We start from the raw sequence: 22,007 nt of genomic DNA, 5'->3' as shown, positions 1-22,007 counted from the left end.
TTTCTCTTACAATCCCAAACTCCCTAGAAGACATCTGTCTGTTTTAATATAATTTGCCAGTTTCACAGGGCAATTGCAAAGCTTACTTCCTATTTGAAATTAAGATCCTTTACTTCCTCAGAAGAAAGCTTCTATATATAAAACATAATGGCATAGTAATGAGCTCCCTTGACTAAATCAACCATCTATGCACACCCTCAAATATTACCCTCCCTTGGCTTTCAACTGCATCCACAGTAAAGATCAACAGGAACAGTAGGAGGTTGGGAGAGCATAGAAATTGGAAGTTCAAAAAGGTTGAATTACATTTAAGAATAAGACCTTATGAATAGTGAAATCTTGGTGTAGAAAAACCACCCTATTTGGAAGAGCCCCAGGGTGGAAAGAAGTGACCCTGTTACTTAGATACAGATCTGAAACTACGAGCAATCTCTCCCTTTTTAGTTTCTTGTCTTTCAAAATGTGTGATCCTACTAAAACAGTCCTTAGCCAATTGAACATCCACTGAACAAAAACATAGATGGCATTTTGAGTAGGTAGGAGATACTGGGAAGTTTTGTAGATGAGGCGTCTCTGTTTCATGCTAATTGTATTTGATCACTGATATCTTGAGATAACATGTATCAACAGTTTGATGTAAGAAATAATTTCTATCCACCTAGTATTTGCTGACAACAGATGAGAAACAGTGCCGTGCAAATATAATAGGAAAATGCCTTTTGGGGCTCCTGATGAATCATGTAGCCAAAAGTGAGATTTAGGTACAATGACTGATTCATTTTTATTTCTTTATTGAAAAACATCAAGAGCTAAAAAAATGGAAGACCAACCTAGTTCATCACAGATATTCAAAATTTTAGATGTGGGGAAAAGAAAACATCTATGGCAACCATTCTGAACTAATACGGAAAATGTAACATTACTTGATCTCAGATTACTTCTTTTAAATCAGCTTGGGAAATGACATAGCCATATTTAATTCCTCTGAGAAGAATTGTTCGGTTTCAACCATCTGCTAAATTAAGCAGCACTGATTATAATGAACATTTACAACAGACCTGATTCAAAAGGGGATAATAACTTTATGTATAAAACAAAGTCCTGGGAGGAGATTGCAATTTCAAAGATGAAGATCAAAATTAGGAGAACAGATTTTTCAGTATATTGGAATTCTAAGGTGGTAAAGGTCAAAGCACACCTCACATTGCCTTAAATTCTTTATTTCATTTTAGGAAAAACAGCCACCAAGTTCCAGCAAACTACCAGTTTTCCAGATTCTTTCTTTTACCGTGTTTCATTAGACCCCTAGCTTTCTTTTTCTTTTTCCAGGTGGTAATATAGATTTTGTTTCTTCATTCTTTATTTTCCCCTTCTCTGTACAGGGAAAAGAATCTCTGCCATAACTTCTGACAAATGTAAGAAGATCCAACAAATTAAAATAGCCAATCTGCCAAGTGCCAGTAACCCTGAGAGATGTATGATTAATAAGTCTAACAGTTCTCTTTTTTGGTCCTCAAATGGATGTTCGATGTTTCTGCTGTTTTCTGGCAGTGTTTATATATATGTGCAAGTCCACACACATTTTCCGTGGAACCAGTTGTCTCGGATCAGTATTACTGAGGTAAAATAATAATAGAAGAAGAAGAAGAAAGAGAAGAAGAGGAGAAGGGGCCGGCGAGGAGGGGGAGAAGCAGGCGGAGGAAGAGCAGGAAGAAGAAGAGGTGGTTATTTTTTGCCTTTGCCTGCCCTGGAATGTTGCCTATGTCTATTCTTCAACCAGGGAACCTATTTCTATGGCACAGGGTCACATTATTAAATATTGACAGGGACTCCTCATCAAAAAAGAAAAATAATGTGTTCATGTGTAGCCCCAAATTCACAGAAAATAAAATCCCTTAGAAGTTCTTTTCCCTCCAGATGCCAGCAAAGCTAATATGGTAGTGGCACTAAGGCACCTGAGAGAGAACTAATGTATGTTTTCGATTTTCAGAGACATAGTTCTAATTATGTGGCTGCCCCACCGACAGAATATGAAAGCCCGATAGAAGACTGACCTCCCTCTTCTTCCTTATGCACATACCCACCACTGCGAAGGATACTGAGTCTTTGCAATAGTGACTGACTTATGAAACTCCTTGACTGCCCTTTATGGTCAATGGAGCAAAGAGGTCTAGAAATTGATTAAAAGCACTAACTACTGTAATTGTATTTAGAGATGTGATTGGCAGGGCAGATCCCAGTGAAAATGCAAATAGTTTCTCCTACTCTATCAACATGCTTACATATTAATTTGCTATAATTAAAAATTTTAAGATTACATAATGCAAATAATATTCAGATTAGGAGTCCTAGTGAGTTTAATAAACAAAGAGCTCCTAAATGTTCTTCCTTCCTTTTATATCATTAACTGTACCCACTGGAGTCAAAGTGACGGTTTAACAAGGCTTTCTTCCTCTCTCTGGGATTGGCATCCTTAATACCACATTGGAATGATTCATTTCAGATAATATTGAACTTTATGAGACCCAAAGATCTATGAGAAAGTAACCGCCTATTACCCATCAATCCAACCACCCATCCATCCATTCGTTCATCCATCCATCCATCCATCCATCCAAAACACTTACTCATTCAGCAAATACTTTTTAAATCACTACCATGTTCCAGGCACATAGTGAGCAAGAAAGATATAGTTTCTTCCCTCATGTGCTTATATTCAAGATAGAAAAGACAGAATACGGAAAAGAATGATTGATTAGATACTTTTGACCGACACCAGGTTAGGTTCAACAACGAGGCCAAAAGTTCACTGGCATGCCCCTCCTCGTGACATTGTAACCAGGACAGATGGAATCCTCGTCTTTCTAACGGCTCCCACGCTCCAGCAGGGACTCTGCGGCAGAGGTCTCCAGACCCCAGAGACCACATTGCTGGTGTGGCCTGTATCCCCGTGGTCGCCAGGGAGGATAAACGCCATTGCTTAGATGACGGACGGGAGCGTCCAGAAGAGGCGAGTGCTCAGTGAAGAAGCTGGGGCTGAAGGGCAGCCACACGAATGACAGGTATTTGTGCTGAAAGATGTAGTCTTCCTCACAGGGCAAATGTTAAATGGAGTCTAATTTTGCTTGTTTAAAAAACAGGTAGTAGGGACTGTTACCTTGACTTTCACTAAGGTTGTACAGAAAGAAAGTGAACGCATTATCAGCGGGAGAGAAGGGAATAGGAGAAATACGGATCCCGGATCTCCCTTTCCTCTCTCGAAGCAACCGCCCGTCTGGGGTTTCGCTTCTTCCCCGGGGCATTGCCAGTTAGCGTTGTAGGGCCCGCGAGCTTGTCTCCCCCCGCTCCCCCGCCGCGGTGTGAGGGTGCTCTCCTACTCCCTCCCGCTCTGGTGCTGCAGATGCTGCTCTGGCAGGCAGCAATACATCTGCAAGTAAACAGGAACTTACAATCTACTTCAATGTTTATATACGAAAGATTGTCTTTCTGCTTTAGTGTTCCCAATGGTTGGTCTATGCTGAACTGGCTCTTCAATTTTGAGGCAATATTTGCTCTGTCTTGAAGGACCAGGTTCACAGCTGAGTGGATCTTCTGGAAATGAATGCATTCAATGAATTATTTATCAAAACTCTTGGGGATATAACCACTGCCTCGACAGTAACATAGCTATTGAGTGAATTATGGGGTCTAGGATACTGGCCCCAAGGAATTTCTAAGGAGGGCAGGAAAGTAATATGTTTTATAACAGCACTAGGGTAAGAGCAAGAAAAGTGAGAGATGGTAGTTTTAAAGAGCTGCCTCTTTAGGCTGCTTATGTTTTCATGATCTGTGCCAGGTTTATATGCAGAAAGGGCATTCTGGCAGTGAAATAATTAACAGAATAACTAAAACAACTAGCCAAAGTGTGGGAATTCAGTCAATTCAGTGACTTAGGATCAGCTAGACAAAATAACTCATTTTATCAAAATCGATTTTTTTTGGGGGGGTGAGAGGTATTTCCAGATGTTCTTATTCAGCTCTGCACATATACATAGCATATGAAGTAGAACATTTAGGGGTGCCTTGGTTAAGTGTCTGCCTTCGGCTAAGGTCATGATCAAGGGATCCTGGGATCGAGCCCTGCATCAGGCTCCCCGCTCTGCAGGAAGCCTGTTTCTCTCTCTCCCTCTGCCCCCACTTGTGTTCCCTCTCTCGCTGTGTCTCTGTCAAATAAATAAATAAAATCTTTTTTTTTTTTTTTAGATTTTATTTATTTATTCATGAGAGACAGAGAGAGAGAGGCAGAGGGAGAAGCAGGCTCCCAAGGAGCAGGGATCCTGATGCGGGACTCGATCCCAGGACTCCAGGATCATGACCTGAGCCAAAGGCAGACGCTTAACCATCTGAGCCACCCAGGCGCCCAATAAATAAAATCTTAAAAAAAAAAAAAGAAGTAGAACATTTGCAGCTGCTGCTAAGGTATAGACAAAGTTGAAAATGGGTATTTTTATGGAAAGCCATAGATTGTTTGCAAAACTTGACTTCTCTTTGCTTTAGATATGCCCTTATTTGAAGATTTAACATACCTTGCATGTCTGCGTTTTAGTTGCAACTAACAGCATATACCAAAAGCATATACGTATGATTTCCAGCTCTGCCACCTCACATGGAATTGTGACAATATTTTACTCATCAAGCCTTCATTTTGTGATCTATTGACAAAATACTCGAGTTTTTACATGATAGGACAGCAATATGAGCAACAGTTCTATGACTCTGCCCCTACCCACTCTAATAAATTGATACCTTTTTACAAGGGCTGTAAATGTAGAGTTCCTGACCAAGACATGACATTCTACCATTCTGATCACTTCCCTGATTGTCCCAGTGATGTCTCCTGCTCTTCCAAAATCTAGTGTTTGATTTCAGATCTGGTTGGTCCTGCTTGCTGCTTAGACCATTGTGTGTCCAGTCCCTGTTCATCCTTCAGCAACTATGACACCAGACGTGGAAAGTTGACTTAATATCATCTCAAATCATATGTATTTCCAAGGGTCACAAGGCCTTGCTGCTCTATGCTCTCAGTGTTTTACAGATCTATGATAATGTGACTCTCATTTATTATTATTATTTTTAAAACTTTCCTGCCTTTTGCCCTAGATCTCCATTGGTCTTTTGGGGGTTGGGAGCTGGACTGTAGGATCCAGAATCCCCTACTTAGCATTACTCACAAATGTTTCTCTGACCCTTTCATTCTCCAGTGACTATTCATTGCACACCTATGTACTAGGCATTGTGCTGGGTGCTGGAAATAGAGTTTTTGCCCTCAGAAGGCTTAGAATACATCATTTTTGCCATCAGGGGTCTAAGGGAGTGATAGATACAAATAAGTAAACCAAGCAATGAATAATTGTTTAAAGATAGATGTTGAAAAAATAATCACAAATGGAAGCATTGTTTCCAAACAGGAAGTGGAGAGTGCCATGAGAAGGGACAGTGAGGTAAAAATAATCTCAGAAGGTCAAGGAAGGATTCCTGAGGAAATAATATCTAGGCTAAGATCTGAGAAATGAGAAGGAATTAAATAAGTGGCTGTGGGAGAAATTGGGAAAAAAGCAGTGATGCCTCAAGTAGAGGGAAAGTGTATGAAGACCCTACACTCCCAGAGAGTGAACCCCAGCTTAGGAGGTCAGACCAGAGCAGTCTGCTTTCCTCGGTGAGACTGGAAAGGTCAATGAAAACCAGATCTGGGTGGAGCGGGGACAGACCTTGTAAGTCACAGTAAAAGGGTTGGACATTGTTCCAAGATAATGAGAAACCATGGAAAGCCTTATTAAAAATACTTTAAATTATGAAATATTCTAAAAGTACAAAATAATGTAAAAAACAATGCATTAGATGACTCTGTAATCATCACGGAGCTTATTATTTTGCATTTACTTCCCCCTTTTTTTTTTTTAGAAATAAAAGTTTTCATTTCAGCTAAAATTTCAAATCCGTATCCTTTCTCCTCCCTCCCTCCCTTTCTTTCCAGATAACCACAATCCTAAAGTTAGAGTATATCATTCCTGCGCAATGATGAGGTATCTAGTGAAGTTCAAAATGTATAATCCCTATGACCCTGAAATTTGTCTTCTTGCTATCTGTTTTAGAGAAACCCTTACACATATACATGAGAGACATTTCCAAGAAACTTAATCACAGCATTGTTCACTGCAATAAAAAAAGTGGTACTAACATAACAGCCCTCAGTAGAGGGATGAATAAAGAAACCCTGGTTTAGTTGCACAATGGAACCCAATTCATCAGTTGAAAAAAATGCCTTTGAGCTTATGAATTGATGAGGATAATGTTAAAAAAATGAGATTCTTAGTTAAAAAGGCAAGTTCCAGATGAATATATGGTATATATTTCATGTATGAAAAATTTAAAAACATAAAATAGTACCATTTATGGAAGCAGACATATATAGTAAAAATATAAAAACATTGAACACTTCTAAGCAGGGAGATACACAGTAGAAACTGCATTTTAAAAGCTCAGTCTGGCTATAGTTTTGAGAATGCAATCACAAGCGTAGACCAGTTAGGAAACAGGAAACTATTACAGTAGGGTAATTGAACAATGACTGTAACTCTGATTAGGGAGAAAATTAGACCTATTCTAGAGCTATTCAAAAGGTAGAATTTTTAGGATGTAGTGTTGGGCTATGAGGGTGTGAGGGATGGGGAGGAATCAAGTGACTTTCAAGTTCGTGGCTTGAGTAATTTGGTCACTTGTGCTTCTATTTACTGATACGGAAGACAAAGATTGGGGTGACCACTTTAGGAGTGGACAGAGGTAATAACCAGTTTTTGAAAATTTAATTCGGATTGCTTTCCTCAAGGAGAGATGTCAGGGATGTATGGGAAATGGGTCTAACGGTCAGTAGAGAATTCAGAAATGAAGATGGTTTGTGAGTCATCAGCATATAGTGTGGAAGGTAATTAATTTTGATTAGATAGAGTACACTTGATGCAAAGAAAATATGGCCTAGGACTGAGCTCTGTGGGACACTATGATGTCATGCTTGCAGTGGAAACTGAGAAGGAAACCCATAGAAATAGGAGGAAAAGGGAGGGGGAATATAGAGTCAGGAAGGCCAAGGAAACAAATTATCTCCAGAAAAAGGTTGTGGCTGTCAGTTTTGGATGCTGATGATACTTCAAGCAAGAGAAGGAATGAAAAGTATATGTTGTATTTTGCTATGTACAAGTCATTGGTAATCTAAAATTGAGCATTTTCAAAATTATACTTCAAATACATACATACATATATACATACATATGTGAACATTTTCAGAAGAATGTTTGGGCTTAAAGCCATGTAGGGTAGGTTGACAATTAAATTGAGGAATGGAAATGGATGTACAGACATCTTGAGTAGTTTGGGAAGGAAATGACAAAAATAGGTAGGTGCTAGAGGCCTAGGAGGAGGTAGGATGAAAGGAATAAGTGCTTTGTTTTCCATATATTTGTTTCTTTAAGGTGAGGCAAATTCGAACATGCTGCTGGGAAGGATTCAGTAAAGAGGGAGAGGCTGAAGATGCGGGACAAAGAAGATAACTGGTGGGTGAGTTTCCCCCAAAACTTGGAAGGTGAAATCCGAATCATTCAACAATGGTTTGTTGTTGAACTAATTGACAAATGAATTGGAAGAAGGATGTCATTTCTCCTGAAACAGCAGTAAAGGGAAGAGGGATGTCTGTGGAGGTCAATAGGTTTACTGATTTGGGTAGTGGGAAGCCACGGGTTTTCATATCTGATTGCTTCTAATAACTCTCTGAGGTGGGAGGTAAAAACATCTGAGGAGAGAAAGGGAGAGGGCAGGGTTTAGAGATTTTAGGAGAGCAGAGTTTGCAATAATTTGTTGGGGAGGATGTGAATGAATACTGGATAGGGAAACAACATAGAATCTCTGTCACTGTTTAGTTCCAAGTTGAGGTTGGAGATTTTGGATTTATGGTGGTGCTAATCTCCTTGGACCGTACTGTGTATCTACACTCTATTCCCTCTGGATTAATTCTTTCACAAGAGTCTCCTCATTTCCTCCTACAGACAGACTACCCTTCCAGATGTGCCACACATGGCTGAATTTACAGGCAATATAAAGCATTGGTCAGCTTCTGGGAACCCGCATTTTCTTAAACTATGTCTAGCATAGCTGAAAAACCCTGTATGATGGTGATATTCTAAAGCTTAGCTATCACTAAGTGTTTTGTAGGCATTCATGAACTTCCAAATTTGTTGTGTTTTTAAGCACTGAAGGAACACTTGGGTATTTCAAAGTTCTCTATAAATGACAATGAGTCTTTAAGTCTATAAAAGACCAAAGAGTTCCATTTTTTATGAACAATTACATAGTCTGTAACACAGGTTTCATCAACTCTGTGCTAGAAATAAAGAGATCTGCGATGTGCCTCTAGAGTGTGGCCATGTTTCTGTTGTACACATTTTTATTGCTGTTGTCACTGAGGCATATTTTTAATATGGGAAAATGGAATAGGTATTCAGAAGTCTGAGAACACTGAGGAATATTCTGGTATGGTTACTGTGGTCTGATTGACTCAGCAGCATATTGACACACATTTGGTTTTCCATATATTCAAAAGAACCAATGTTTTCTTTTTAAAAGTGACTTCATCTTCCATCATAAATGTCTCTACTTGAAGGTCTGCTGAGAGAATTCCTTGGAAACCAAAGAACATTTAGTCATGTAGTGTGTATGTGGCTTTTTTTCTCTTTAATTTATGAAGTCCTTTGAGTGAGTAAATTAAAAAGTAGTGTGTTAGTATTCCACATTTGAGAATTTGTTTTCTAAGCAAGTTTATAATTTATGGTGTTTGTGATTTTCTGTGAAACTTCTAGTTATATCTATGCCATGCAAACTAGTTGAACCATTTTTGCTGGGTTTTGATCAGAAGGATATAGAATGATCTCCAGTTGTGGAGTAAGAAAACTTGGGTCTAGTTTCAACTCTGATACTAACAACTGTAATCTTGATTAACTCTTTGTCTGAGCCCCAGTTTCCTAACCTGTGAAAAGAGGAGTTTTATTAGGTGACTTTTAAAATATTTTCCAGATCTGAATGTCAATTTTAGGAGTTGATACAGCTGTTTGGGAACATAAAAAAGGGCTAAATATTGTTAAGGTTATTAATTCTTACATGGCACAATGAAAAATGTGCATGCTCAAGCCTGGGGTTTAAGGACATATAATTCATTCACTTATACTTTTATTAAAAGTGAGTATCAGAAATTTGGGGAGCAATGATGAACAAGAAATGTATCAGCCCTCTCATTGTAGCTGGGAAGAAAGACATGTCAGCTGATTATTGGAATAAATACAAGTGGTCCTGCAACAGTATCTATATCTCAACTTTCTCCTCTTAGCATATCCAACTTCCTATGTGGAATCATTTAGTTATCTTATAGCACTTCAAACTCACACAATTGACTGCCCTCTGCTCTCAAAACCTATTCTTCAAAAACTAATGATGTAATGTATGGTGATTAACGTAACATAATAATAAAAAACAAACCTATTCTTCCTATTTTTTTTTTTTTAATAACACCACATTTCACCGACTTGCTCAAGTAGAAATCTAGGAGTATTGCCTGGTTTCTTCCTCTTCTTCATTATCTGCATCTAATCCATCAGCAATTACATTCGGAGCTTTTAATTCCCAAGGCTACCACCCTCGTCCACCACCATACCTTTCCTGGAGCCCTGTAAGAACCTTCTTAGTGCTCTCCCTACTTCTGTGTTTGTCCCATTCCAACCTAGTCCCAAAATGGAACCAAGAGCGATGTGTGAAAAATATAAATTCAATCATGGTACCTTCATTCTTAGAGCCTCTGTTGACTTCCTCTTGTATCTCACATGAAAGCCAAGTACTGGCATGATCTGTCCCTTCCTACATCTCCAGTATCATCATGGCGCTCTCTCTCTTGACCATAAAGCTTCAGCGTAGTTTCAATTCTGATCTCTTTTTCTCCGAGATGACTTACTTTACTCTATGGATTGTACTTTCTCACCTCTTTTTGCATTTTACTACCATCTGCTCTTTTTCCTTCACAGCACTTACCGTAACTTCTAACTTGATCATAGTTTTATTCCCTTATTTATTGTTTGACTCACCCGCTAGAATGACTTCTCTATTAAGGGCAAGAAATTTGTTAGTTTCATTTACTTAGCATCTTCATGGTCCTTACTGTGTAACTGTAAATACTACTTGAAAAAAATCAGCCCATTTATTATGACTTTTTACTATTTTGCAACCTGAAAGTATTGAGGAAATGAAAGCAACAGGCATTTCTTGACATTTCTTATCAATAATGTGTCTAAGGCTGTTACCAATTATGCAAAGATTGGCATGATTAAAATAACAATTGGCAATTTGCTTATTATCACAGTCTTCATTCTTTAAAACCATGCATCTATGAAGAACCATAAAAAGAGAAATTCTTAATTAGACCCAGTCCAATTCTACTTTAGTAGTTGTTCATATAGCAAGTTGTGGAAGAGTTTTAATTAGTAAGGTATTTAATGACTATCAGTTTTTCACACCATTCATCTTTTACTCTCATACCCTTAAAAAAATAAACAATCGTATTCCTTCTGATTAATTTTTCACTCGTAAAAGCCTAAGTACTAATATGCTGGTAAATTGCCATCAGTTTTAGTGTGAAGTAATTTACTTATTTTTGGTCTTTCCTATTACACTGTGATCTTATTTATTTTTACATAAGATCTAGCATCACATCATGATTAATCTTGATGATTAATCTTATATTAAAAATAATTATTAAAGAGAAGTAAGGATATATAAAAATAATATTTGTTCATTTATATAGTCATTTGGAATTAATGAAAACGTGTGGGTAACACAAATTAAATGCCTTAAGAAATATGGCTCTGGACAGTTCACATTTTGTAATAATTAAGGATAGCATATTTTCAATATTAGATAGACAGTGGGCTACTTAGACTCTGTTAATATAGAGCTGTCTCTCTTTTGTGTTTTTCTCATTTCCTGGAACATTCTTAGCTCTCCGATGAAGACACAACACATCTCTAGCACTCCTAGTATGTAAGAGTCTATCACATAATGGGTGCCTAATACAATTTTGTTGACCTGAAGTGAAGTAGTTCTTCAAGTTATTATTCAGTGTTGCGATGCTTATACTCTGTGCCATAGGAGTTATTAAAACATCTGAATCCTTTCTTTTTTGAATTATAAAAATAGGATAATCACTAACATCTTTAGTAATTTATAGTTCGAGTTACTTGGTATGGGGTACACATGTTAACACAAGTCAAAAGCATAGGAGTGTATACAGAGAAAAACAAATTTCTGTCTCACTTCTCTTCCCCAGCTGCTCTGTACCTCTCTCTGGGGATTTCTGTTATCATCTGTTTCTTCATATCTTCAGAGGTATTCTACAGAATCCGGGTGAATGTGCATGTTCTTTTTATTTCTACAAGTTAGAGATTTTGTTTTCATCATTTTTCAATATATCTTACATCTATAATAATAAGTGGAGAGTTCCTCATTCTTTTTATGACTGCATAGTGTCTCATTGAAGGGGGCTGCAATATTGTATTAATTAATCCTATATTAATAGATATTTCAGTGGCTTTAAATATTTCATTATAAAATTGCTTGTTTTCATCCATTTGGATGGCTACAACAAAATATCACAGACTGGGTGGCTTATAAACAACAGAAATTTGTTTCTCACAGTTTTGGAGGCTGGAATTCCAAGATTAGGGTGCCAGCATGCTTGCTTCTGGGTTGTAGAATTCTCCTTGTGTCCTCGCATAGTAGAAGGGACAAAGGAGCTCTTTGGGGTCTCTTTTATAAAGGGTTTCTTTTTTTTTTAAGATTTTATTTATTTACTTGACAGAGAGAGACACAGCGAGAGAGGGACCACAAGCAGAGGAAGTAGGAGAGGGAGAAGCAGTCTTCCCCGCGGAGCAGGGAGCCCGATGTGGGGCTCGATCCCAGGACCCTGGGATCATGACCTGAGCCGAAGGCAGATGCCTAACGACTGAGCCACCCAGGCGCCCCAGGGGTTTCTTTTATTTTTTTCTATTTATTTATTTTTTTTTTCACTTTTTCAATTTTCTCTTAACACTAATTTTGTAAAAGCCAGCGAGCGGCTATAGACACAATTGAAAAGTAGAATATAAAAAAAAAAGGAAAAAGAGCCAAGACACATCCTTCACCGTACCATAAATACAGAGCTCTATTAGTGTTCCCCCACCAATATCTCATAGGAGCCCTAGATTTCCATACACTCAAGAGTACTCCCCATTATTGTGTAGGGGAACCAGACTGCATTCAGGTGTGATGATGTCAAACCAAATATGTACAGGCACTGCTGAGTTCAAGGTCTACAGTTTGGGCCCTTAAGTGGGGTTAAGGTCCCAGGCTGTGCCAGATCCCATACCCAAAGTAGACAGCAAACCCAATCAGCATGGAGACACCAACTCGGGCCCTCGTGGCAGCTGTCATCTGCATCATAAGGTAAACATTCACAAAGATGCTCAGGAGTGGGAGGACAGGCACAGCAGGGACCTTAAAGGGAAGGGGAGTGGAGCTCTGTGGCTGTCTCCAGATGACCCCAGTGATCCCAGCGATGAGCACCAGGAGCAGCACAACCACTGTGATCCACACTGAGTCTCCAGAGAGCAGACCTGGCCACTGGGCCAGCACCAGGCAGAGAAGAGTCAGCAGCAAAGCAAGCAGGGAGGAGCAAACAACGACAACCCTGCCAGAGAGTGGAGTGGGGGTGGGGCTGCCTGGAAAGAAGAGTCCCTGTAGAGTCAGCTTCTCTGCTGCAGGTCCACTCTCCTGCATCTGCGCTTCATTTCCCCCATTCTCCTCCTGCACCTGTGCTTCGTTTTCTTCATTCGTCCACTCAGGCTGATACCTGATGATGACAACACAAAAAGCTACCAGGGAATAAGATGTCAGGTCACAGTAGACCTGAGGTCCAAGAGATCAGCGAATCCAAAAAAGAGTAGCATGATTGAAACAATACAACGGATCCCAGAGAACAAAATGTGGGTGTATGTGTGGGTACATTTCTTGGCAAGCACAGGGAACAGGATGCCATCCAATGCCATCATGTCTATCACCCACCGTATGGGGAGCATAAAGCCCTGATAGATGCTGACAAAAATACTTCAGAAAGTTGCAAAAGCTACAACACAGTAGGCAGGGGCCCAGCCAATATGGAGAAATGCCTCAGACAAGGTGCTCCCAGGTCGAAGCAGGTAGTAAGGCTCCATGAGTGTAAGTGCCGCAGAGACACCAAAATACACCAAAAAGCAGATGAGCAGTGAAATCATAATGCCCTTGGGGATGGAACGCTTGGGATTCTGGGCTTTTTTAACTGTGGTAACGATATTCTCGAACCTATAAAAGCATAGAAACAGATAGCTACTCCACGGAGAATCCCCTCAAAGCCAAAAGGCACGATTCCACCAAAGCCCAGAGGGCCCAAGCCATTGAGTTCAGCCTGTATGTAGTCCTTCTGTGAGCTTCCAGTTGTGCAGGTCCCCCTTCATGGAGCCAGAGATGATGACAAAACTGACAACCAAAAGGGTACACAATAAGACTATAGCACTTCTGCACTGAATATTCGTGTATGTTCGTGTGTGTGTATAATTTCACAAATGCACATATATCTGTACACAGAATATTTAGAAATAGATTGCTATGGCAAAAGCTATGTGCATTTTAGTTGGAACAGAAAATGCCACAGAGATTTAATGCCACCAGTTTACACTTAGATTAGCAATATATAAGGATTCTCTTTTTCTCTACCTCATTAAGAAATTATGGATCAAAATTTTGATATTTGTTAATTTAATGATACTATTATTATTTTTTAGAGATTGATCTAGGACTTCTTGCTGATGCAGTAAGATATGAATCAGAAACAAGAAGAAATAACTTTTATATTTCTTTTGAATTTCCCATATAATCTATCATACTGCTCAAGACATTGTTTGCTTAAAAATCTACGTTGTTTCCCAGTGGTAAGAAAGATGCTATGCAAATCTATCATAAATTTTTACCTAGTCTTCTTGTGCCTAATGGCATATGTTTGTTAGTGTAATAATTAAGTCTGTGGCCATGGAGCAAAGAAGTCTAACTGATCTATAGAGGATTTTAATGCATTTTCTCCTGACCTCTTTAGAATGACATTCATATCAACTAAAAGAATGCAGAACATGTTGGTCATTATTACCAGTTCAATATGAAAATTCATATCTTGAATGGTACCAGTCTCTTAAAAGTTGCGGTTCATTTCAAATGTTATTTTTCTCTTCTTATTTATTTTGCTATCACTGCATAATGTGTCACTGATAGAAAAGTTCAGTGATAGGTTTCCATCTTAAAGAGCCATTTAAAAAGCTCAACATTTGAAGAGTTCATTATCTACACACATATATTCTGCATTGAACTAATTTATAAATGTCATAAAAATATTAGAAAATATTTTAATTTCTATTAACACAGCATGTTTAAATCTCAAAAGACTAAGAATGCATGTATCATATATCCCTTTTCTTTTTTTAATAATAAGTGAGTTGTACGCTTTATTTTTATTTTTTGAGGTGGGGGTAGAGGCAGAGGGAGAGAGAGAGAGAGAGAAAGAATCTTAAACGGACTCCCTGCCCAGCATGGAGCCTGATGCATGAGATCATGACCTGAGCCAAAATCAAAGTCTTTTAGCTTAACTGACTCAGCCACCCAGGTGCCCCAATCTATTCTTTTCCTAAACATACCCTTTTGGATTAACATGACCCGTATCAGGCAAGCTCTAAGAATCCTTTACAGTAGTACTTTATCAGATCTATACCACAAGTACTTGCTTATTTGTATAGTCATACTCATATTCATATATTCAATCACTTATTAACAACTACTCAGGATATTTCACTGAGGTGAGTCCTGCATGATTTTTTAAAGATTTTTATTTATTTATTTGAGAGAGAGAGAACGAGATAGAGCACGAGTGGGGGGAGGGGTAGAGGGGGAGGAGAAGCAGACTCCCCACTAAGCAGGGAGCCAATGTGGAGCTTGATCCCCTGACCCCGGGATCATGACCTGAGCTGAAGGCAGACCTGAGCTCAGTCCGTTAAGGACTGAGCTACCCAAGTGCTACTGAGTCCTATGTGACTTAAAAGAGATTATTAAGGGGGGCCTGGGTGGCTCAGTCCACTGGGTCAGCCTTCAGCTTGGGTCATGATCCCAGGTCCTGGGATCGAGCCCCACATCGGGTTCCCTGCTCGGCGTGAGCCTGCTTCTTCCTTCCCTCCCCGCTTGTGCTCTCTCTTGCTATCTCTGTCACTATCTGTCTCTATCTCTCAAATAAATAAATAGAATCTTAAAAAAAAAAAAACAGAGTGAGATTATTAAGGGGCACCCGGGTGGTGCAATCTGTTAAGCACCTGACTCTTGGTTTTGGCTCAGATCATGATCTCAGTGTTGTGAGACCGAGCCCTGTGTCGAGCTCTGCACTCAGTATCAAGTCTCCTTGGGATTCTCTCTCCCTCTCGCTCTGCCCCTCCTGCTCATGCTCTCTCTCTCTCTCTCAAATAAATAAATCTTTAATAAAAAATAAATAAAAGAGATTATTAAATATATATTGCTTGTCTTTGGAGAGCTCACATTTTCAAATGTTGGAAGGGCATAGAGACCATGTCAATGCTTCTACTGGGAATTTTGTTTGTACCTCTGAGTTTTCTTTTAAAACTGAGATTAGATGTATAGACAAATATATTTGTATCTGTATGCATATCTGTCTATACATGTATAAAAGGAGAAATAGTAAAGTAATAAAAATAGATACTGAAGAGTAGAGAAGACAAAAAAATCCCATCCATTATACTTTTAGGGAAAGGCAGCCACTATTAATAACTTGGCATACTCTATACCCTTTTAATCTTTTTTCTAGGTATATTTTATTTTGTTAAGATCATCTATATTAATTTTTGTTGTTTTCATTTAATGTGTAATAAATATTATTACAGTGTTTTTAAAAACTATAAAATATTCTATCTATAGTTATATCACAATTTACTTACTATTACTCTAACTTTAAATACCTGGATTATTTGAACTCTATGTTAATATAAAACACACTGTGAACAGTATTTGGTGGTGTGTATCTGTGTCTGCATTTTTTTTTCTGTTGGGTAAAATTATTGGACCTCATGATATATTTTTATGCATCTAAGATGTGTTCAAGTAGCATTCAAAAAATGTAAAAATTATTTTTATTTTTTTAAAGATTTTGTTTATTTATTTGACAGAGAGAGACACAGTGAGAGAGGGAACACAAGCCGGGGGAGTGGGAGAGAGAGAAGCAGGCTTCCCGCGGAGCAGGGAGCCCAATGCAGGGCTCGATCCCAGGACCCTGAAATCATGACCTGAGCCGAAGGCAGACGCTTAACAACTGAGCCACCCAGGCGCCCCCAATGATGTAACAATTTTTAATAGTAACTAAATTTACTATGAGTACATCAGGTATATTTTCTCATGACTCCTTTTTAGTAGGTATTATTATTATTGATCCTTTGAAACTCAAGGTATTTGAAAGCTCAAGTAACATGGCCAATTTTACAAAACTTTTTTGTGCTGAAACCAAGTTTCAAGCCTAGATTTTTTTGACCATAAGAATATACTTAAAGAACAGAAATTTATTTTCTCACAGTTCTGGATACTGGAAGTCCAAGATCAAGGTGTTGGCTTCTTCTGAGACCTCTCTCCTTGGCTTGCTGTGATTGTCTTTTCACTGTGTCCTCACATGGTCTTTCCTCTCTGTCTGTGGGTCTGTGGTCTAATCTCTTCTTATAAGGACACCAGTGATATTGAATTAGACCTAATTTTACCTTAGTTACGTCTTTAAATACTTAACTATTATTATCTGTAGATGATATGACTGTACAGCTAGAACTATACCCCACCCTGAATTAGCTGAAAACCTCTTCAAATTTTGAGGTATTTACAATATCTAATTTACATTAATTTTTCCTGCTTCTTTCTCTTTGTATATATGTAATCTTTTATCACATAGAAATAGGATCAATTAACCTTGAAATAAGATGTTCTATATAACGTAGTTTCCGAAATGTAGGTATTCACCCATTAATGGATCCTAAGATCCATGTAACGGGTAAGACCAGTGTTTTGCATGCAACAGAATAGATCAGAAAATAAATAAATTTTGTTTTGTAAAAGTTTTGCTTCAATTGTGTGTATGTGTGGTAAGTTGCAATAAAATGTATTTTTAATTTTAGGTATGTAACATAAATATTTTTTCCATCATAGCTTCTTTAGTGAAAAAACTTCTTAAACTTCCTTCAGGGGGGTGTACTATGTATTCTGACAAATAGTCCAACCACTCCCCACTTTATCACTGAAACCTCCAGGAATGTTATTATATAGCATAGACTGACCCTGGGACGCAGGCAAATCCATTGGTATCAGAATTGCAATGGGACTGAGTATAATAACTGCCCACATTAGCTCTTAGCTTCACCTATATCTTCAATAGGGATTGGATGGTATTTCTCAGAGTTACTTTCTATGAAATCTGGGAGAATTTCCATCTCCCAAATGTTGAGCAATATCAGGTTATTTATTATTATTATTTTTTAAAGACCCTATCCATTCATTTGACAGAGAGAGACACAGCGAGAGAGGGAACACAAGCAGGGGGAGCGGGAGAGGGAGAAGGAGCACCCCCGCCGAGCAGGGAGCCCGACGCGGGGCTCCATCCCAGGACCCCAGGACCACGACCCGAGCCGAAGGCAGACGCCCAACGACAGAGCCACCCAGGCGTCCCAATATCAGGTTACTTCTTAAACTTTTTCCTGACAGCCTTGTGGTCTGGTTCTAGGTGAACAGTGCCTGGGCGATCATGGTGATCTTGTTGCATCATACTTCATCACATTTAATGCAGTTTTGAGGGGCCAGGCTGGCTCGGAGGAGCCCTTGGCTTGGGTTGGAAACTGTTTCCCCAACCTGGGGACCTCAGTGGTCAAGAAGCCAACCTTGGGTCGCCAAAGCAGGCCTACATCAGCCTACTGTTCTGGTGCTTTGTGTGATTTTCTTATTACTTCAGCCCAAACATTTTCTCTTTTTCTCCCTCTTCTTTCTGATTTGACTTCACTAATCTGTTAGAGCTATGTAGGCTCTGGAGAATCCTAAGCTTTTGCAGTCACTCATGCCAATGTGCTTATACTTCACTTATTCTGACTTGTTCCAGTCATTTCCAATCCTTCAAACTGTACCCCACATAACCTTCCTAATCTTGCTACAAAATCTTTTGAGTCTGTATAAATGTTCAGAGCAAATCTCTCTCTAGTGTTTATATATGCTTATAAATATAAGAACCCACACATGCCTCCATCTTTAAGCTCTTTTAAATGAAGTGCAATTTTCTTCTATAGACATAGAGCTTTGGGGCATTGAGTTCCCAAATAATTATAGTACTCAAATCCTATAAATTCTAAGTCATCCCTTTTACTTGTCTACTTGTAAGACTTGATATACCAATACAGTCTTCAGATTTATGTTCTAATCATGATTCAGAAGGTACTATTCCATGTATGTGTCTATTTTCAGGTTTTAGTGTTTTAGGTGTATAACATACTAAATATAAATGTTGCATACCAAAATAAATATTTTCCAGAGCCCCAAGGTTTGTAGTCAGTCTGAGCCAGATCATAAAACCATGAGTCTCTCATGGTTTATCTCGCTCTCTGATTTCTGCCCCCTTCAATTTTCCCTCCCTTCCCTTATGGTCTTCCGTGCTGTTCCTTAGGTTCCACAAACAAGTGAAACCATATAACTGACTTTCTCTACTTGACTTATTTCACTTAGCATCATCTCCTCCAGTCCCATCCATGTTGATGCAAAAGTTGGGTATTCATCCTTTCTGATGGCTGAGTAATATTCCATTGTATATATGGACCACATCTTCTTTATCCATTCATCTGTTGAAGGGCATCTCGTCTCCTTCCACAGTTTGGCTATTGTGGACATTGCTGCTATGAACACTGGGGTGCATGTGCCCCTTCTTTTCACTACATCTGTGTCTTTGGGGTTAAATACTTAGTAGTGAAACTGCCGGGTCATAGGGTAACACTGTATTTGAAATGACAAGGAGGCTTGTAGATCAGTTTTTTCAAAACTTCCTTGATAAGATACGTCATGGCCTCCAGATAGTTCTCTCTCCAAGGGATCACTTTTTGAGCAGGTAAACAGAGCAAGGCTCTGGACCAGTTCACACATTTATGCTTCATACCTAGTGGTTTGTGGGAGCTTGCACCTGTTGACTCAAGAGAGCCAATTGTGAGCAACTATTCCCAGCCTGGCCTTTAGTGACATCATGCTAGTGAAAACATCAGTGTTGAAACTGGCCATAGTGGGAGTATTTACACCAAAGAAATTGGCAAATATATGTTACAAATCAGTGTTTTCTGTTATGAAAGCCGTTATAAAATGTTTACTAGCACACATCTGCTTACTGCTTATCTGCTGATCTTTTTTTTTAATCTTCCTTTTCCAGGAGATAACATATTTTTTTTAAGATTTATTTATTTATAATAAATAAATATTTATTTATTTATTGAGACAGAGAGAAAGAGAGAGCATTCTTGCCCTCCAGTAAGGGGAGGGGCAGAGGAAGAGACTCTTCAAGCAGATTCCCTGCTGAGTGTGAAGCCTGAAACAGGGCTCAGTCTCCTGACGCTGAGATCATGACCTGAGCAGAAACCAAGAATCAGATGCTCAACTGACTGAGCCACCCAGGCATCCTTAGGAAATACCATAATTTATTAAGACACATCATGTCTGGAGAGACTGGGTAAAAATGCAATTTCTTGTCTAGAATTTCACATGTATTCTCTTGGATTATTTCATTAGAGTAATATTTTATAGCATTGTATGCTTCTGTGTTTTTAATGGAAATGCCCGGTGTTGAACACTATATTAAACCTGTCACCTCTGAAAACTGAAAAAGTGATTGAGGGGGGTTTTCTGCAATCTTATTCTAAATTTGACGTGATCTGTCATTACACCTGTTGTCAGTTCAATGTCCACTGACTCGCCCTTCACAGTCATTATAAGGATAGAATTTTGACTCAATTCTTAAGTTGAAAATTCAACTTGCAAATCCAGTTGCAGCTGGACCTTCATTTAGAGCACATATATCTAGACAGAAACCCTCAAGGGTTAGTCTGTATTGACCTGGGACGCACTTGGAAGCCTCTGCCTTTGCTTTGGGTTGCACTGAGACCAATCTGCACATTCAAGGAAACAAACAAATGAGAACACTAAGGTAAATTAATGCATTACACGTATACCTACTGAACTTGAAAGCACAGACATTAATGTAGAGTTTTGTCAAAAGATTGAGATTAGGGGGTGCCTGGGTGGTTCAGTAGCTTAAGTGTCCAGCTCTTGATTTCAGCTCAGGTCACAATCTCAGGGTCTGAGATCGAGTCCTACATTGGGCTCTGCACTTAATTCAGAGTCTGCTTGAGATTCTCTCCCTCCCCTCCCTCCACCCCCCTCCCCGCTTTCTCTCTCCCTCTTAAATAAAAAAAAAGTTTTAGATTAGATCAGTGATTCTCAAGTGAGTGTGATTTTGCCCTCCAGGAGACATTTGGCAATGTCTGGAGACAGTTTGGTTGTCAAAATTATTGGGGGAATGCTATTGTCTCTAGTGGCTAACAGTTGCTGCTAAACTCATAAAATGCGTTGGAATGTCCCACAGTGAAGAGCTATCTAGTCCCCAGTGTCAATATGCTCAGCTTGAGAAACCCTAGACTGGAAGGAAATGGGGCTTACAAGACCTCTCACCTTGTCAAACTTTCTTAAAATTCATCTTAATTACCTCTACTCTCTGTCCTTGGCAGCTGTCACATCTGTTTCCACAACTCCAATCTTCAGGCTTCTCCACCCTTCCTCTCAGAGGCCACACTTCCTTTTCTCATTTGGAACAATTTAGCAATGGCTTATTTCTCTTCTTGACTCTCAACACCCCTGCACTCTCCAAAATTATCTTGCCACTCTGCTCAGCAGGGCAAATGAGTTTCCTTGAGATGTTTTCCTTAGGGAGTTATGGAAAGGGGGTAAGGAGCATTGTAAATAATAAACATGGTTTTCTTCTCATGTACACAGGAGAGTTAAGTTAATCTTACAACGTATGAGTAATATCTTTCTTCATTTTATATTCTTTTTTTTCTATCCAAGTTTGTCATGCTTTCTACTTTGTTCTTTATTTGGGTAATTAAAAGGTAATAACTCAGCAGGTGGATTTTCCCCAGCTGTCAGAATTCCTGCTAAAAGATGATTTAGAACACCTTGACTCAAAAGGGATCTGACAATTAAAGTGTTTTTTTAAAGAATTGCACAATGAATGTGCTTCTTTGGAAAGTTTATTTTCTATCCATTACTATACTTTGAAGTAGAATTACTAATTGTTATTCAACTATATTTCATTACAGTTAATTGGCTTCCAACATTTGAAAATGATTTACTCCCACCACTTCAGAAGTTGCTAATAGCAGCCCCTAAATCACAATCTTGACAGAATAACTTCATGTTCTTTCTTGATTACATTGTCTTTGCAACTCCAAATTTAACAAGGTGATTACATTCTTGAATTTTTGTGCTTTGTGAATTTTTTTTTTTTACGAGGAGTGAGGTGGTGATGTTCAAAGAATCCTGGTTTTTAAATTAGAATCTTAAATCTTCCTCCTTCCTAAATGATATTCCCAAATTTTACCATTCAAAGAGCAACAGGCACAACTAATCTCTGGGAAAATGCAGGTAGACTTTTACAAGAGCGTTTGTACATGAGTGGGTATAGAAGCACTTCAATGATAAATTTGATTCCTCCTTGACAACGTCATCTGCAACTCATGGAATTCAAATGCAGAGCTACTTACATCAAA

General features: G+C 38.8%; 1 long non-coding RNA gene and 1 pseudogene across 5 annotated transcripts in view; one reads left to right on the top strand and one right to left on the bottom strand.

Moving 5' to 3' along the window:
• Positions 1-2,892: 2,892 nt before the first annotated feature.
• Positions 2,893-22,007, top strand: part of LOC112831949 (uncharacterized) — a 194,619-nt gene continuing 175,504 nt past the window's right edge. For 2 of the 5 annotated variants that reach the window (XR_012380809.1, XR_012380810.1), the window contains exons 1-3: positions 2,893-3,062; positions 7,506-7,590; positions 17,725-17,895. This is a non-coding gene — a long non-coding RNA (uncharacterized lncRNA). The remainder of the gene's footprint in view (positions 3,063-7,505; positions 7,591-17,724; positions 17,896-22,007) is intronic. The other 3 variants (XR_012380812.1, XR_012380813.1, XR_012380811.1) reach the window with 2 other exon arrangements.
• Positions 12,379-14,302, bottom strand: LOC112831939 (cationic amino acid transporter 3 pseudogene; annotated as a pseudogene).

This window comes from Callorhinus ursinus, unplaced genomic scaffold (genome assembly GCF_003265705.2).
Source record: "Callorhinus ursinus isolate GAN/ISIS: 27379988/994484 unplaced genomic scaffold, GSC_fseal_2.0 scaffold14, whole genome shotgun sequence".
Taxonomy (NCBI): Eukaryota; Metazoa; Chordata; class Mammalia; order Carnivora; family Otariidae; genus Callorhinus; species Callorhinus ursinus.
The sequence above is the reverse complement of the archived record's forward strand: the minus strand, read 5'-3'. Positions and strand labels throughout refer to the sequence as shown.